Below are 18,681 nucleotides of genomic sequence, written 5' to 3' on the forward strand. Positions count from 1 at the left end.
TGTCCTGTGTTTAACTTCCAAGCAGGGAAAGGTTTTCAATAAAGAAAATAGTTTGGTAAAGGAGCAAATAATTTCTATTATTTTACTAAAACGTCAGGTATGTGTCAAAAACTTTCCTGTTCAGGATCTTCTCCCTCCCCCTCCCCCACCAAAACTGACCAACTCTCTCATCGGCTTACAACTGTAAACAATTCAAGGCTGCGAAAGATTGAGAACATCACAGCTTTACACTGTAGGAGATGCCAAAGCCTACAGAAAGATGCGCCAGCTCACAAAACAGTCCTGAACACAGCGGGTTGTCATTCTATTGTTTCCTGTCACCATGCCATTGTAATTCCACACCAGCCGCTCCTCTCCGAGAAAATTCTCACTTTCACAGGTTTGCAGCTAATGGCAATGTAAACGGATTTCCATTCAGTAATCCTCATGGACAGTATAATCACTGCTAGTCTCTCAGGGAGAAGTACTTAGGGGAGGGAGGCCAAGTGATAATCGCCGAAGAAAACAATACACAGACATTTTACAGTTTCCAAATTTTCATATTTTCTCTGCAGATTCGAGAAATTGAGAGGAAACCACAAAACATAGTTCCTCACCAGTTAGTAACCTCAGATTGAATAAAGCAAAAATATATCTTTCTCCAAAAGAGAATTTCAGAGTAGAATCAAATCAATGGTTTCAAGTGGTTTACATGCTGAATAATGGATAGCTTGGAATGTATTCGGGGATGGAATGTAATTGTGAGATTTAACCTAAAGAAATCACTGAGCAACTACAGATGTGCCAGTTGAGAGACAATTCTAGCCACATGCATTAACTTTGGAATAAAATAATTTATACACAATGCAGGCAAATGTACTTTACTGATACATTGATGTAACAAACATCCATTACCATACAGAATTAAATCTTACAATATGCCTCTCTCGCCAATGTTTGAAACTCGAGATGAATTTGTCTGCTACAGCATATCTCAGTGCTATGGCTAGGTCTGGATGGTCAGTCATTGCCCAATTTGTTTGAGCTATTGCTGAGAAAGTTGATTTGCAAAGTAGGATGTGTGAACACCTGCCATAAACTAAGATCGATCTTCTGGGCATTGTAACTATTAACCTGGGAGAACCCACCAGGTATATCATCTGGCCATTGCTCTAACCTAGTGGTTGCTTGACTCCATGTCTGCTCTTCCTTGCATTATGGTCATAACCTTTGAACTTCGCCGTGTAAAGATGAGTCCTATTTCTTTTGCTCCACTCCCCCACTGTTCGCTGAACAAGCAAAGACAGGAGGACCAAACAGCTCCTATTATAGAGCATCATGACGATGGGTCAGAACTCCAAAGGGTCACACATATTGTTACCTTTGAATGCCACCTAAAAAAGAAAGGTAGATGTAAATTCAGTTGCTCTGAATTAGTGGTGCTGGAAGAGCACAGCAGTTCAGGCAGCATCCAAGGAGCTTCGACATCGAAGCTCCTCGGATGCTGCCTGAACTGCTGTGCTCTTCCAGCACCACTAATCCAGAATCTGGTTTCCAGTATCTGCAGTCATTGTTTTTACCTCGTAAATTCAGTTGCTGTCTAACAAAGCCCTGTGTCAGGCCCATGAAATGTCGCACATGCAGTGTGCCAGGGAAAGTTCAAACGGAGAGAGACACAACAGGAAGAGATAATGATTGGGCTGACTCCCTCCTTCTGCTCAGCAGAAAGCCACCTCTTGCAGATTTGGTTTTGGTCCTTTCAAGAATCTACAAAGTCATGGATTAAAGCTGACTGAGAGACAGAGCTAGGTGTGTTAGTGCCCTGTCACCTTTAGTTTGTGGGCCATATGCTTCGAGAGTTTCAGCTCTGATAACAGCCAATTCAACATCTCTGTACTGCAGGTAAAACCAAAGGAATAGACTGTCTCTCACACTGAGCGCTACCAAAGTCAGAAGCCACATGAGACCAGGTTATAGTCCAACAGGTTTATTTGAAATTACAAGCTTTCAGAGCGCTGCCCCTTCATCAGGTGAAGTTGAGGAAAGTGCATAGGCATAGAATTTATATGCTGAGAGATAATGGCAAGATTTGAGACATACAACAATGCAGAATCGTTGAACAGAAACTGATAGCCACGTTCTGTACCCATGAGGACAGCCTCACTGTGATCTTAGGTTCATGAAACACTACAGGTGACCCCACCAGACTGCTCTGTGCAAAATCTGTTTTAACACCATCATCTTGATAACTTGTTATGATCTCTCTACCTTAGTTCATTTGTACAGTTTTGGATTACTTGTTACTTTGGTTATACCCTCAGCATAGTACTCTTATAGCTATCATGTTATTCTAGCCACTTGATTTGTTTCTAGCATCACCGTATATTTAATTTTCTAGCATTATATCTCACTGCCTTAATTAATCGGATTATAGGTCATCCTTTCACTTGTTATTCAGCTGTTGACACTTTACTCACACCATTTATATTTGTCTGTTGACACTCTTAATTACCCAGAATTATCTTGCCATTATCTCTCTGCCTATAAATTCTGTGCCTGTGTGTTCCCCTCCACTTCACCTGACAAAGGGACAGCGCTTCGTAAGCTTGTGATTTCAAATAAACCTGTTGCACTGCAACCTGGTGTCGTGTGACTTCTGACTGTGTCCACCCAGTTCAACACTGTCACACACTGGGTCAGATTGATGCAGCACACTGTCACACAGTGGGTCAGATTGACATCACACTGTCACACAGTGGGTCAGATTGACAACGCACTGTCACACAGAGGGTCAGATTGATGTAGCACACTGTCACACAGTGGGTCAGATTGATGTAGCACACTGTCACACAGTGGGTCAGATTGATGCAGCACACTGTCACACAGTGGGTCAGATTGACATCACACTGTCACACAGTGGGTCAGATTGACAACGCACTGTCACACAGAGGGTCAGATTGATGCAGCACACTGTCACACAGTGGGTCAGATTGATGTAGCACACTGTCACACAGTGGGTCAGATTGATGCAGCACACTGTCACACAGTGGGTCAGATTGACATCGCACTGTCACACAGTGGGTCAGATTGATGTAGCACACTGTCACACAGTGGGTCAGATTGACATCGCACTGTCACACAGTGGGTCAGATTGATGTAGCGCACTGTCACACACTGGGTCAGATTGATATAGCACACTATCACACAGTGTGCTCCCTCTGCTGATCAGCTATTGATTATGACAGCAAGCTGCCCAAACTTGTATCTCTCCATGCTTCAGGCTCACTGCCTTTATTCCTGATGAAGGGCTTTTGCCCGAAACGTCGATTTTGCTGCTCGTTGGATGCTGCCTGAACTGCTGTGCTCTTCCAGCACCACTAATCCAGTATTTGGTTTTCAGCATCTGCAGTCATTGTTTTTACCTTTTAAACTTGTGGAACAGTCCATCTTCCGCAGCTACACTGGCACCACCCCCCACCTTTTCCTCCGCTACATCGATGACTGTATCGGCGCTGCCTCATGCTCCCACGAGGAGGTTGAACAGTTCATCCACTTTACCAACACCTTCCACTCCGACCTCAAATTCACCTGGACCGTCTCAGACTCCTCCCTCCCCTTCCCAGACCTCTCCATTTCTATCTCGGACGACCGACTCAACACAGACATTTATTATAAACCAACCGACTCCCACAGCTACCTGGACTACACCTCCTCCCACCCTGCCCCCTGTAAAAACACCATCCCATATTCCCAATTCCTTCGTCTCCGCCGCATCTGCTCCCAGGAGGACCAGTTCCAATACCGAATAACCCAGATGGCCTCCTTCTTCAAAGACCACAATTTCCCCCCAGACGTGATCGACGATGCTCTCCACCGCATCTCCTCCACTTCCCGCTCCTCTCCCCTTGAGCCCCGCCCCTCCAATCGCCACCAGGACAGAACCCCACTGGTCCTCACCTCCCACCCCACCAACCTCCAGATACAGCGTATCATCCGCCGTCATTTCCGTCACCTCCAAACAGACCCCACCACCAGGGATATATTTCCCTCCCCTCCCCTATCAGCATTCCAAAAAGACCACTCCCTCCGTGACTCCCTCGTCAGGTCCACACCCCCCACCAACCCAACCTCCACTCCCGGCACCTTACTCTGCAACCACAAGAAATGCAAAACTTGCGCCCACACCTCCCCCCTCACTTCCCTCCAAGGCCCCAAGGGATCCTTCCATATCCACCACAAATTCACCTGCACCTCCACACACATCATTTATTGCATCTATATTGGGGAGACAGGCCGCCTACTTGCGGAACGTTTCAGAGAACACCTCTGGGACACCTGGACCAACCAACCCAACCACCCCATGGCTCAACACTTCAACTCCCCCGCCCACTCCTCCAAGGACATGCAGGTCCTTGGACTCCTCCATCGCCAGACCATAGCAACACGATGGTTGGAGGAAGAGCGCCTCATCTTCCTCCTGGGAACCCTCCAACCACAAGGGATGAACTCAGATTTCTCCAGTTTCCTCATTTCCCCTCCCCCCACCTTGTCTCAGTTAAATCCCTCAAACTCCGCACCGCCTTCCTAACCTGCAATCTTCTTCCTGACCTCTCCGCCCCCACTCCCACTCCGGCCTATCACCCTCACCTTGACCTCCTTCCACCTATCGCATTTCCAATGCCCCTCCCCCAAGTCCCTCCTCCCTACCTTTTATCTTAGCCTGCTTGGCACACCCTCCTCATTCCTGAAGAAGGGCTCATGCCTGAAACGTCGATTCTCCTGCTCCTTGGATGCTGCCTGACCTGCTGCGCTCTTCCAGCAACACATTTTCAGCTCTGATCTCCAGCATCTGCAGTCCCCACTTTCTCCTCCAGCTTTGTGCCTGCCCTGAACCACGGGACACGACACACAGCCTTTGAGTTTTGTCTTCGGGGGAGCGTTCTAAAGCAGATGTAGTCAACTCCACGTGTGTGTGCATGAAGAGTGCCGGTTATTAACCTTGCCCCAGTCCATGAACATCAAACATGGAACAGTGAGCACAGTTCAGGCCCTTCGGCCCTTGATATTGTGCTGACCATTTATACTGTTCTATGATCAGACTAATCTACATACCCTTCATTTTACTATCATCCATGTTCCTATCCAAGAGTCACTTAAATGTCCCTAATGCCTCTGACTCTGCTCCCACTGCTGGCAGGGCATTCCACACACCCTCCACTCCCTGAGTAAAGAACCTATCTCTGGCATCTCCTCTAAACCTTCCTCCAATCACCTTAAAATGATGCCCCCCCCCGCATGATAGGCATTTCCACCCTGGGGAAAAGTCTCTGTCTATCCACCCTATCTGTGCCTCTCAACATCTTGTACACCTCTATCAAGTCACCTCTTATCCTCCTTCGCTCCAATGAGAAAAGCCCCAGCTCCCTCAACCTTTCTTCATAAGACATGCCCTCCAGTCCAGGCAGCATCCTGGTAAATCTCCTCTGCACCCTCTCTAAAGCTTCCACATCTTCCCTATAATGAGGTGACCAGAACTGAACACAATATTCCAAGTGAGGTGGTTGCTTATCCTGTCCTGTCCTTGAGGCAGCATTGCATTGAAAGGGGCCAGTCTGCTCCAGAGTGCAGCACGGAATCCTTCCATAAGTGGGTCATATGCTGCCATAAAGATATCCTGGGAGCACATGTCAGGTGCCTAGATGCATGGAGGGGGGTGACTTCAGTCACTACTTACACAGCACGCCCTAGGTGCCAGTGACCAGGGTTCAGGAGTGTTTAGAGAAGCAAGAGGCAACCTGAGGTTGCTCGGCAACCACTCTGACATTCACACTGGGAGGTCTCGGTGTTTAGTTTCTGTCTGGTGGCTGGGTGAAGGGAAAAGCACATGGCAATGAGGTGATATCACTGTTGCCTCACTGTTGCCTCACAGTATCAGGGACCCGGGTTCGATTCCAGCCTCAGGCAACTGTCTGTGTGGAGTTTGTACATTCTCCCCGTGTCTGTGTGGTTTCCTCCCACAGTCCAAAGATGTCCCGGTTAGGGTGGATTGGCCATGCTAAATTGTCCCATAGTGTCCAGGGATGTACAGGTTAGGGTGTATTGCCCATGCTAAATTGTCCCATAGTGTCCAGGGATGTAGAGGTTAGGGTGGATTGGCCATGCTAAATTGTCCCATAGTGTCCAGGGATGTATGGGTTAGGGTGGATTGGCCATGCTAAATTGTTCCATCGTGTCCAGGGATGTAGAGGTTAGGGTGAATTGGCCATGCTAAATTGTCCCATAGTGTCCAGGGATGTAGAGGTTAGGGTGGATTGGCCATGCTAAATTGTCCCATAGTGTCCAGGGATGTATGGGTTAGGGTGGATTGGCCATGCTAAATTGTCCCATAGTGTCCAGGGATGTACACGTTAGGGTGAATTGGCCATGCTAAATTGTCCCATAGTGTCCAGGGATGTGTAGGTTAGGGTGGATTGGCCATGCTAAATTGTCCCATAGTGTCCAGGGATGTAGAGGTTAGGGTGGATTGGCCATGCTAAATTGTCCCATAGTGTCCAGGGATGTACAGGTTAGGGTGGATTGGCCGTGCTAAATTGTCCCATAGTGTTCAGGGATGTGTAGGTTAGGGTGAATTGGCCATGCTAAATTGTTCCATCGTGTCCAGGGATGTAGAGGTTAGGGTGAATTGGCCATGCTAAATTGTCCCATAGTGTCCAGGGATGTAGAGGTTAGGGTGGATTGGCCATGCTAAATTGTCCCATAGTGTCCAGGGATGTATGGGTTAGGGTGGATTGGCCATGCTAAATTGTCCCATAGTGTCCAGGGATGTACACGTTAGGGTGAATTGGCCATGCTAAATTGTCCCATAGTGTCCAGGGATGTAGAGGTTAGGGTGGATTGGCCATGCTAAATTGTCCCATAGTGTCCAGGGATGTACAGGTTAGGGTGGATTGGCCGTGCTAAATTGTCCCATAGTGTTCAGGGATGTGTAGGTTAGGGTGAATTGGCCATGCTAAATTGTTCCATCGTGTCCAGGGATGTAGAGGTTAGGGTGAATTGGCCATGCTAAATTGTCCCATAGTGTCCAGGGATGTGTAGGTTAGGGTGGATTGGCCATTCTAAATTGTTCCATAGTGTCCAGGGATGTACAGGTTAGGGTGGATTGGCCATGCTAAATTGTCCCATAGTGTCCAGGGATGTACAGGTTAGGGTGGATTGGCCGTGCTAAATTGTCCCATAGTGTCCAGGGATGTAGAGGTTAGGGTGGATTGGCCATGCTAAATTGTCCCATAGTGTCCAGGGATGTAGAGGTTAGGGTGAATGAGTAATGAGTGATGAGTGCTGCACACAGATCTCTCACTGTGCACAGGTGAGAATCTCATCACATTGGAAACCTGGGACTGGAAAATGAAGCTTCTTGCTCTGTAATGTCATGAACTGCACTCACTTATTATCTCAACAAATTGTCACAAGTTTCTCACCGTGGCCCGAGTCATTCAGGAGCTGGGAATTTAATGCCATGGTCTTTCATATGAATGTAATCTGTAACCCATTGTTAATCCGTTATATAAAGAAACTTCTTGCATCAATAGATATGGAGCTGGTAATACACAGCAAGTCATCCTCGGATTCTCTCTGACCTGTGGTGCTTTTCCAGCTTCACCTCAACTTCCAGCATCTGCAGGCCTCACTGCCTCCAAAAAACAACTTCTTGTTTTTAATATCAGATCCTCTTGTGTTTAGAATTGTGAGTGGTTTCCCTCTAACACATTACACGGCCTGTAGAGGACAGTGGTACATACCAATCACATGGTGATGTGATTGGCTCCCTGCTAGGCCCCCATCTCCCTGTACCCAAAGAGCTGAGGTAGCTGGGTGATAAACTCTACATTGGTTTCAGCTTTTGCTGTTCCCCATGTAAATGACAGCCCGTGACGTTCATTGACAAAGCGCATTTGGTATTTATTATTTCCAGAGCCCAGTACAATATGAACAGCAAAGACAGTGAAGTGGCAGCACCTGCCCTGATTCAGATTGAACACATTGTTTTGTACAACAAGCACTTTTTCATCTGCACTTTGGAGCAGGGTTTTGAAAATAAATCAAATCGCACAAACAAGCTGCTTGGTTTCGGCTTCTTGAAAAGTAGCAGCTAATCCTTCTCTCACTGGCTGCTGTTCTTACAGCCAGAAATATCAGGCTGTGTCTCTGGGAGATACACTGGAGACAGGGAAAGGATGGAGCATATCGGAAAGGAAATGGAGTGAAACTGGGGAAGTGTTACTCTCCATCGATAGTTGCTCTGTGCAGCTCCGGTGTAAATGAGGTTGCCACTCTGGAGGGAGTTTTGCTAACTGTCTCAGTTGGAAAAGCACCAGCAATATCAAAATGTGACAAAGCCTGCCAACTGATCAGGTCCACTCCCTGCTTTAGCTCTTTCCTCACCTTTCTCCCAGTCAAACCTAACCACTCAAGCCCCAGTGAGCGCCAACAGAAATCACACAAATCAAACTTAAAGCAGTTAGAGAGAATCCCCCCATAGGGCCCACAGCATCACAGATGCCAGTCTTCAGCAATTCAACTCACTGCACGCCACAAAGAATGGCTGGAGAGCAGGAGCTTGGAGCTTTTCTGCAGTGCTACACGCTCCAGACTGTGGTCACACTGTTCCAGGACAACATTGGCACTGATGGCACCACATGGAAATTTGCCTGGATCCACAAAAAGCAGGACCAATCCAAGCCAACCACTTACTGCCCTTTAGGGCCACTCTCGATTATCTCAGTAATGAAAGGGGGCAGTGTCAGTGCCATCACATGGCACTTGCTCCACAATCACCTGCTCACTGACTCTCAGCTCCTGACCCCATCATCCAAACTGCAGAGTTGAGCTTTTAGGGTCTGCCCTTGACATCAAGGCAAACGCGAGAACAATATGGAATCCAATAGGCCTTGCTCCATAATGTCCAGCATCCACTCAACCAGGCTCCCGCACCATCACCTTCCAAACCCTAACCTCTACCATTGCTTCCAAATAACCCTGTTGGACTATAACCTGGTGTTGTGTGATTTTTAACTTTGTCCACCCCCCCCCCCCCCCCCCTCCCAGTCCAACACTGGCTCCTCCACATCATGGCTACCATCCAGAAGGACAAGGCTAGCAGAAGGATGGAAACACTGCCACCTTGTGGATTGCCCTCAAAGCGCGCTGCCTTGGAAGTGCCTTCACCATCAAGTTTTCAAAATCATGGAGCTCACTTCCTATTGGCCCTGTGAATGTGCCAGTGAAGATGGATTGCAGAGGTTTAAGAAGACGGCTCACCACCGTCCCCTCAAGGGGCGTAGCCAAACAAATGCTGGTTTACCTAGTAATTCCCACATCCCATGAACATCCCCTTTCTCGGTGGTTCATGGCGGTGTCTTGGTTCAGTGTGTGAGTGGATCAGCCTGGGACATGTTCCTGAGGCACCGGGAGAGGGGGGCAGTTCCAGCTGCAGTAAGGGTGTCTGCAGCCATAGAGTATGGACAGCTGAGCAAGATTAGTGGAGGACTCATCAAAGACTACTGAACTTTTGACTTATACCTTTGTTTTCCCAGTTTAAACTGTGAAAGACTTTAACAGAAACTATTACTGATTTCTTTGGGAAATTCTACCATTGAGAGGATGTTTCCACTGGTAGGAGAGACTAGGACCCGAGGAATCAGCCTTAGAGCAAAGGGAAAATCTTTTCAAACGGAGATAAGGAGAAACGTCTTCAGCTAGAGAGTGGTGAATCTGTGGAATTCACTGCTACAGAAGGCTGTTGAGGCCAGGTCACTGAGTATATTTAAGACTGAGGTAGATAGGTTCTTGAGTATAAAGGGGATCAAGGGTTACAGGGAGAAAGTGGGAGAATGGGGTTGAGAAACTTATCAGCCATGATTGAATAGTGGAGCAGGCTCGATGGGCTGGATGGCCTAATTTATGCTCCTGTGTCTTGTGGTCTTATGGTCTTCTTATGGGCGGCACGGTGGCACAGTGGTTAGCACTGCTGCCTCGCAGCGCCGGAGACCCGGGTTCAATTCCCACCTCAGGCGACTGACTGTGTGGAGTTTGCACATTCTCCCCGTGTCTGTGTGGGTTTCCTCTGGGTGCTCTGGTTTCCTCCCACAGTCCAAAGATGTGCAGGTCAGGTGAATTGGCCATGCTAAATTGCCCGTAGTGTGAGGTAAGGGGTAGATGTAGATGTAGATGTAGGGGTATGGGTGGGTTACGCTTCGGCGGGGCGGTGTGGACTTGTTGGGCCGAAGGGCCCGTTTCCACACTGTAAGTAATCTAATCTAATCTAACCTTTCTCCTATTCTATGAAGTAAAGCTTAACTTTTTAACTCTCCTTTCTTTTCCTACTTTGTACCTAGGCGCCTTTGTCCCAAAGATGGCATGTGTGTGGCAACATTATACAATGTTCACTGTACTCCTGTACTTGAGTACACGTGGCAATAAAATCTCAGTCAAATAGTGAAAACAATGTTGTTTATGAGGGGTAGGAATGAAGGTTTGGAACCAACATGTCTATTAGACTCACTCTGATTTAATGAATGCCAGTATATTTCTCAGGACAGCCATTGGCATTTGTAATTAGCTGTTTCACTGTTTTGTATCATTTTCTTCAAGTCTATAACAAGTACGTGGAATGAATGAGATGTTACCACGGTAATGAGCACTGACAACAACTCATAGTGAAAGAGCAAGTAGAAACTGCAAATATCAGATCATAAGCGAGTGAGGTTGTTTAACAAGATTAATTCATGCTTATGCATAAACCCATTGAAGGCATTGTTTTCCTAAAAGGCCGTTTGTCTACTTGTCCCGTTGTTGTCACAGGGACTGGTAACTAACGCACAAATTGTGTGATAAGGAGAAATGTCAGTATCGAGGGTGTTTGGATCTATGTCACCTGCCAAAGAATGAACTCAACCTTATCAGTGAAATAACTGCAGCAAAATGTTCAGAACTCAAAGATCCCCAAGATATGTAGAGGCTAGCATGATGTAATGAATAATTTACCCTGTCAACGGTATAGAATGGGGCTGGCAAAGCTCCTCATCTTTCTCAACCTACCCTTGACATGTCCATCACACACTGCACCATCACCTCCTCCCCACTATTAAACTGGGAGGGGCTATACTGGCTGGGTTCCATCATTTTCCATCCAATTGTAAATGGGGACTCACGTGGAATGTCTTATCTCCCCACTCCTGCAGTGTTACCTCTGAAATCTCTCAAGCATCCATCTGGGAGCCTTTTTATTTCACATTTAAATGCTGCCCCTTGGTGGCATTCTCCAAAACTGCAGGCTCCATTTCCACAGGTACTCTGATGACACACAGTTCTGCACCTCACCGCCACCAGTGCATACATTGCCTGACTCTTTCAGCGTCTCTGTCCTATCAAATTGCCAGTCTGACATCTCTATCACATTTCAACCAATTAGGGAGAGCAAAGACAGCAGCCATCATCTTGAGTCCCCAACATTAACTCCATTCCATGCCTCCGTTCCACTTCCCGACAGCTACCTGAGTCTGAATTAGATAGTTTGCGACCTTGACTCGGAGTTGAACGCTTTGCCATCATTAAAATTGTCTGTTTCAGCCTCCATAGTTAGACACAACTCTAACACCAGCCTCAATCTATCTCCTACTGAAAGCTTCATCCGTGCCTTTACCTCCAGAGCAGATTATTCCTGAGCACCACTGGCTGCCTTTCCTAGTTCTATGACGTAGAGTGTTGGACGGGGGTGGGCAAAGTTAAAAATCCCACAACACCAGGTTATACTCTAACAGATTTACTTGGAAGTACTAGCTTTCGGAGTGCTGCTCCTTCATCACGTAGCTATGGGACAGGACCATAAGACACAGAATTTATAGCAAAAGATTACAATGTCATGCAACTCTAACGATACGTTGAACAAACCTAGATTGTTGTTAAGTCTTTCATCTTTTAGAATGAGATACAGGCGGACTCTAACCTCACACCTTTAATGCATTGTCTGAGCTAAGATGTCACTTTTTTTTATAAAACCTTAGGTAATCTCGAGAATGTGACTAGAAAGAAGTTCTGGAATTTACATATCAATAAACCGAAACCTGCAATCCATTTTAAAAGATGAAAGACTTAACACAATCTAGGTTTGTTCAATATATCATTTCAGTTGCATGACACTGTAATCTTTTGCTATAAATTCTGTGTCTTATGATCCTACTCCACAACCACCTGATGAAGGAGCACCGCTCTGAAAGCTAGTGCTTCTAAATAAACCTGTTGAACTATAACATGGTGTTGGGGATTTATAACTAAAATTATGAGGGGCAATGGATAAGGTAAATAGACACGGTCTTTTCCCTAGGGTGGGGGAGTCCAAAACTAGAGGGCATAGGTTTAAGGTGAGAGGGGAAGGATGTAGGGACCTAAGGGGCAACTTGTTCACACAGAGGGTGGTACGTGTATGCAATGAGCTGCCAGAGGAAGTGGTGGAGGCTGGTACCATTACAACATTTAAAAGGCATCTGGATGCGTGAATGAATAGGAAGGGTTTGGAGGGATATGGGCCGGTTGCTGGCAAATGGGACTAGATCAGTTTATGATATGGACGAGTTAGACCGAAGGGTCAAGATCAAGGGTAGCTCTTTGTTCGTCATTTCTACCAAATGCAACTGATACAGTAAAAACGAGGCAGCGTTCCTCCAGGACCAAGGGTGCTACATGGACAGCACAAAATACACACTCATACACAGGGCAGCATAAAGTGCATAACAAGGGCAAAACACCGCAAGACAGCACGGTAATTCCTGACATTTCAAGACAATAGACAGAGTGGTGTACAAATCACAGTGTAATAAAAGAATGATAATTAATAAAACATTGCTCTAGCAACAATTCAAAGTCATGCAAAGAGTTTCCGGTCTGGTTCCGTGCTCTACAACTCTATGACTCCATGTTATCCATGGGGCTTGCAATCAAAGGTTTAGACTTCTGAATACCTCATGGTCAATGAGTTGCTTGCCCAGAGACAACCATGATCATTGTATCTCCAACACGGTGACTGAGGAGGGGCAAACAGGGATCTGAATTCACCGCACTCCCTCTGAGAAGTGGGGGGTATTCGAGCTCATACCCCGAATAAATGGCCAGTTTCGGGCCTCCATCTCCTCCCTACTTCCCTCTTCCCATGGCTGATCACAAAATTAACTGAATGTGCTTGCTTGCCCTGTGTTCCCCCGATTGAGCTGCCTTCCCTAAAATTACATCCTAATTTGTTCAAGAGTTCTAAGTGGAAGCTTGGTTCAGCGCTTCGCAGTGAGTGAAAAGGAAAATAATCAATTATACCTGCAATTATTGATGTCTTGCAGAATTGTTACTGAGTTCCGGGACATTCAAAGCCACAGCTGACATTCTTAATGAGGGGGTTTGGGAAAAAAAACAGGTCTATGTAATGCAACTCAATTCACTCCAGCTCAAAATATCAGCCCATTGGTAGTCAGTTGACTCAGCCAGGGATTTAATGCTGATGGATTGTTCCTCACTCCATTAACCTTCCTATTCGGGTCTGTTGTGAAGCAAGTTTCTGTAATGTCATCCACTTATCCAATTAACGCCTGAGAAGGCACATAGGAGTGGCTCAGATTACACACCTCCTAAACCCTTGCAACACAATACAGATGAAGGCCATTCAGACTCCCTGATCCAGCACCGTGGCTCAGTGGTTAGCACTGCTGCCTCAGAGCGCCAGGGACCCAGGTTCGATTCCAGCCTTGAGACACTGTCTGTGTGGAGTTTGCACATTCTCTTCATGTCTGTGTGAGTTTGCTCCAATTTCCTCCCACAATCCAAAGATGTGCAGGTTAGGGTGGATTGGCCATGCTAAATTACCCATAGTGTCCAGGGATGTACAGGTTAGGGTGGATTGGCCGTGCTAAATTACCCATAGTGTCCAGGGATGTGTAGGTTAGGGTGGATTGGCCATGCTAAATTACCCATAGTGTCCGGGGATGTACAGGTTAGGGTGGATTGGCCATGCTAAATTGTCCTATAGTGTCCAGAGATGTACAGGTTAGGGTGGATTGGCCATGCTAAATTGTCCTATAGTGTCCAGGGATGTACAGGTTAGGGTGAATTGGCCGTGCTAAATTACCCATAGTGTCCAGGGATGTGCAGGTTAGGGTGGATTGGCCATGCTAAATTGTCCTATAGTGTCCAGAGATGTACAGGTTAGGGTGGATTGGCCATGCTAAATTACCCATAGTGTCCAGGGATGTACAGGTTAGGGTGGATTGGCCGTGCTAAATTACCCATAGTGTCCAGGGATGTGTAGGTTAGGGTGGATTGGCCATGCTAAATTACCCATAGTGTCCGGGGATGTACAGGTTAGGGTGGATTGGCCATGCTAAATTGTCCTATAGTGTCCAGAGATGTACAGGTTAGGGTGGATTGGCCATGCTAAATTGTCCTATAGTGTCCAGAGATGTACAGGTTAGGGTGAATTGGCCGTGCTAAATTACCCATAGTGTCCAGGGATGTACAGGTTAGAGTGGATTGGCCATGCTAAATTACCCATAGTGTCCAGGGATGTACAGGTTAGAGTGGATTGGCCATGCTAAATTACCCATAGTGTCCAGGGATGTACAGGTTAGGGTGGATTGGCCATGCTAAATTACCCATAGTGTCCAGGGATGTACAGGTTAGGGTGGATTGGCCGTGCTAAATTACCCATAGTGCTCAGGGATGTGTGGGTTAGCCATGGGGAATGTAGGGTTACTGGGGTGGGTCTGGGTGAGATGCCCTTCAAAGGGTCAGTGTGAACCTGCTGGGCTGAATGACCAGCTTCCACACTGTGGGGATTCTTTGACTGCTTTTCTGAAAGAGCTACATAATTAGCCCAAACCCCCTGCCTCTTTTGAATTACCTTTCACTGTTTACCATTCAAGCATTTACACTTTTATTTAAATTATTTTTCAAATCAACCCGCAGAGGGATGTAAATGCACACCTCTGGAGCGATGGGACTTGAACTCTGGGCCTCCCAGTGCAGGGGTAGGGACACTACAGTGCCTTAGGAATGAGAGCAGTATTTCCATAAAACATTGCTTCGAAGCTGAGTGGCACAGATGACTTCAAATGTTGTACAACAACAGACAGTGTCTATAACACGGCACAACTGCAGCAAGCAGAGTAACTAGTCAGCTAACAATAACAATTTTGTCCTGTACAAAGGTACAGTTGGCACGTGTATCACTTCGGTTTTTATTGATCTCGAAAGACTTCAGCGTCCCTGTTTCTATCGGTGGCTCATGCTGGGTTTGTGCATCTCAGTGCAGAGACGGAGGAAAGAAGCAGAGAAAGTAAGACTTGCATTTGCTTAGCACCTGGGGATAGCCCAAAGCCCTTTACACTTCATAAGAAAGGACAACAGCCAGTTTGGGCACAGCAAGCTCCCACAGAAAGCAGTTAACTAAATGACTGGTTAGGTAAAAACAATGACTGCAGATGCTGAAAATCAAATACTGGATTAGTGGTGCTGGAAGAGCACAGCAGTTCAGGCAGCATCCAACGAGCAGAGAAATCAACGTTTCGGGCAAAAGCCCTTCACGTTGATTTCGCTGCTCGTTGGATGCTGCCTGAACTGCTGTGCTCTTCCAGCACCACTAATCCAGTAAATGACTGGTTAACCTACTGTGGTGATGAGGCTTGAAGGATAAATGTTGACTGTGACAGCTGCAGTAAAGTGTTCCTATCGCATGAGTTACTTATTGAGAGAGACAATTCAAATTATTATTGGTCCAACTCACAGAGGAAGCAGTTTCTAAGCCGAGTTGAGTAAAAGTCTATAATCATGACTTTGACTGAGTAAATTGCCTCTGTTCCCTTTTACAGTCCTTCCTGTTTCGTATACTGATGTCAGGAGCAGTACCAGGCATACCTAAAAATTGTGAAGCCAAATTCATGAAGCTACAACATGGGACTATGTATATGTCAAACAGCAGCACGCGATAGACAGGGTTAAGTAATCCACATACAACAGACAAGATCAAACTCTGCAGTCCTGCCACATCCAACCAAAAACAACTAACAGAAAGAGGAGGTTCTGTGAATATCTCCATCCTGAATAATGGGGGCACACAGCACATTAGGGAAAAATCCATCTTCAACCAGATGTAGGTGATCCATTTTGACCTCCCTGAGTCCCCAACATCACAGACACCAGCCTGCAACCAGATTGGATTAGAATCCCTACAGTATGGAAACACACCAACCCTCCGAAGAGTCACCCATCCAGACCCATTCCCCTACTCTATATTTACGCCTGACTTGGAAATTTAGCATGACCAACCCATCCTAACCTGCACATCTTTTGGATTGTGGGAGGAAACCCATGCAGACATGAGAAGAATGTGCAACTCCACAGAGACAGTCGCCCGAGGTGGGAATCGAACCCAAGTCCCTGTTGCTGTGAGGCTGCAGTGCTAACCACTGAGCCACCATGACACCCTTCAAGTCATTCAACATGATATCAAGAAATGGCTGAAGATATTGGATGCTGCAAAGGCTGTGGACCCTGGCAACATTCTGGCAACAGCATCCGAGTTTTGTACTCCAGAACACACCACACCACTAGCCAAATTATTCCTGTTCAGCTACAGCCTTGGCATTCACTGGGCAATGTGGAAAATCTCCCAGGGAGCAGGACAACTCCAACCCAGCTAATTACAACCTCAACAGTTCACCCCTGACCATCAGTGAAATGTAGGAAGGAGTTGTCAACAGTAGTGTCAAGTGATACCAGCTCAGTAATAACCAGCTTACTGGCTCTCAGTTTGGGGACACTCAGCTCTAGATCACATTGTAGCCTTGATCCAGAGTTGGACAAAAGACCCGAACTTCAAAGATAAGGAAAGGTGAGAACAACTGTTGTTGCAATCAAGGCAACATTTGATCAAGTTTGGCATAAAGATCCCGAACAAGATTGGAATCATTGTGAATCTGAGAGGAACCCCTCCATCGATGGGAGTCTTGACCTAACAGAAAGGAGATTGTTGGGCTCATACAATCTAAACATGAGAGAAACTCAGCAGGTCTGATAGGGTTCTGTGGAAAGAGAAACAGAATTAGCATTTCAGGTCTAACATGATTCTTCTTCAGAATTTCTCAGATACTGAAACAGTCTCTGTCCACACACAACGAGATCAGAAAACAAAATAAAAACTGGACTATGAACAATTTAAGGAGAAAGTGAGGACTGCAGATGCTGGAGATCAGAGCTGAAAATGTGTTGCTGGAAAAGTGCAGCAGGTCAGGCAGCATCCAAGGAGCAGGAGAATCGACATTTCAGGCATGAGCCCTTCTTCAGGACCAAGGTTAACAGTATATGAACAATTCCTGAAGAAGGGCTCATGCCCGAAACATCGATTCTCCTGCTCCTTGGATGCTGCCTGACCTGCTGCGCTTTTCCAGCAACACATTTTGAGCTATGAACAATTTAAGACATGCGGTCCATTACAGGTTCTTGGGAGGAATGATGTGACTTTGCAAGCATGAGAAATCCTTTGTTTCATATTTAAAATCACACAACACCAGGTTATAGTCCAACTGGTTAGTTTGGAAGCACTAGCTTTCGGAGCGCAGCTCCTTCGTCAGGTGGTTGTGGAGTATAAAATCATAAGACACAGAATTTATAGCAAAATTATTATAAATTGCTAAAAGTTCTGTGTCTTACTATCTTATACTTCACATCTACCTGATGAAGGAACAGCGTTCTGAAAGCTAGTGTGCTTCCAAACTAACCTGTTGGACTATAACCTGGTGTTGTGTGATTTTTAACTTTGTACACCACAGTCCAACACCGGCATCTCCAAATCATTTGTTTCATGTCTGAGACGTAGAATCCCTTCAGCATGGGAGCAAGCCATTCAGTCTATCAAGTCCACACTGCCCCTGCAAAGGACATCCCTCCTCCCCACAACCCTGCATTTTCCATGGCTAATCCACCCAACCTGCATATCCCAGGAGAATATGCAAACTCCACACAGATTGTCGCCCAAGAGTGGAATTGAACCTGGGTCCCTGGCACTGTGAGGCAGCGGTGCTAACCACTATGCCATTCCAGTCTGATGGTAATATATTGATAGAGATTGATGGCTCAGATTAATCAACAGCCCTATTATCATTGTTTATTTTATGCAACTACCAGATGATAAACAAGATGGAGCTTGGTTATATCTCATTGAGGAATTGTGGTGCTCAATTGGAACGAAGCAAAGTGGAAGAGGGAGGAAACGGGAAAACTCTAATGCTGTATTTATTGTGCCGAAGGTTACATATGCAATATTGTGATGGTGGTAACAACAGTGTTTTACAAAGTGATAGCCAGCAGCCTCCACTTCTAGTGCAATTTCAAACATGAAAAGAAATCTGGTCAACTGGTATGTTCCTTCCAACTGCTAAGGTGTGTTTGGTAAGGAGGCGATCAGAATTTTGTTAACCTAGGATTTTATTTCCTAGGGTTGGGGACTCCAAAAGGAGTAGGGTGAGAGGGGAAAGATTTAAAAAGGATCTGAGGGGTAACTTTTTCACACAGAGGATGGTGCATGTATGGAATGAGCTGCCAGAGGAACTGGTGGAGGCTGGTACAACAACAACACTTAAAAGGCATCTAGATGGGTACATGAGTAGG

The sequence above is a fragment of the Chiloscyllium punctatum genome, chromosome 20 (assembly GCF_047496795.1).
Source record: "Chiloscyllium punctatum isolate Juve2018m chromosome 20, sChiPun1.3, whole genome shotgun sequence".
Taxonomy (NCBI): Eukaryota; Metazoa; Chordata; class Chondrichthyes; order Orectolobiformes; family Hemiscylliidae; genus Chiloscyllium; species Chiloscyllium punctatum.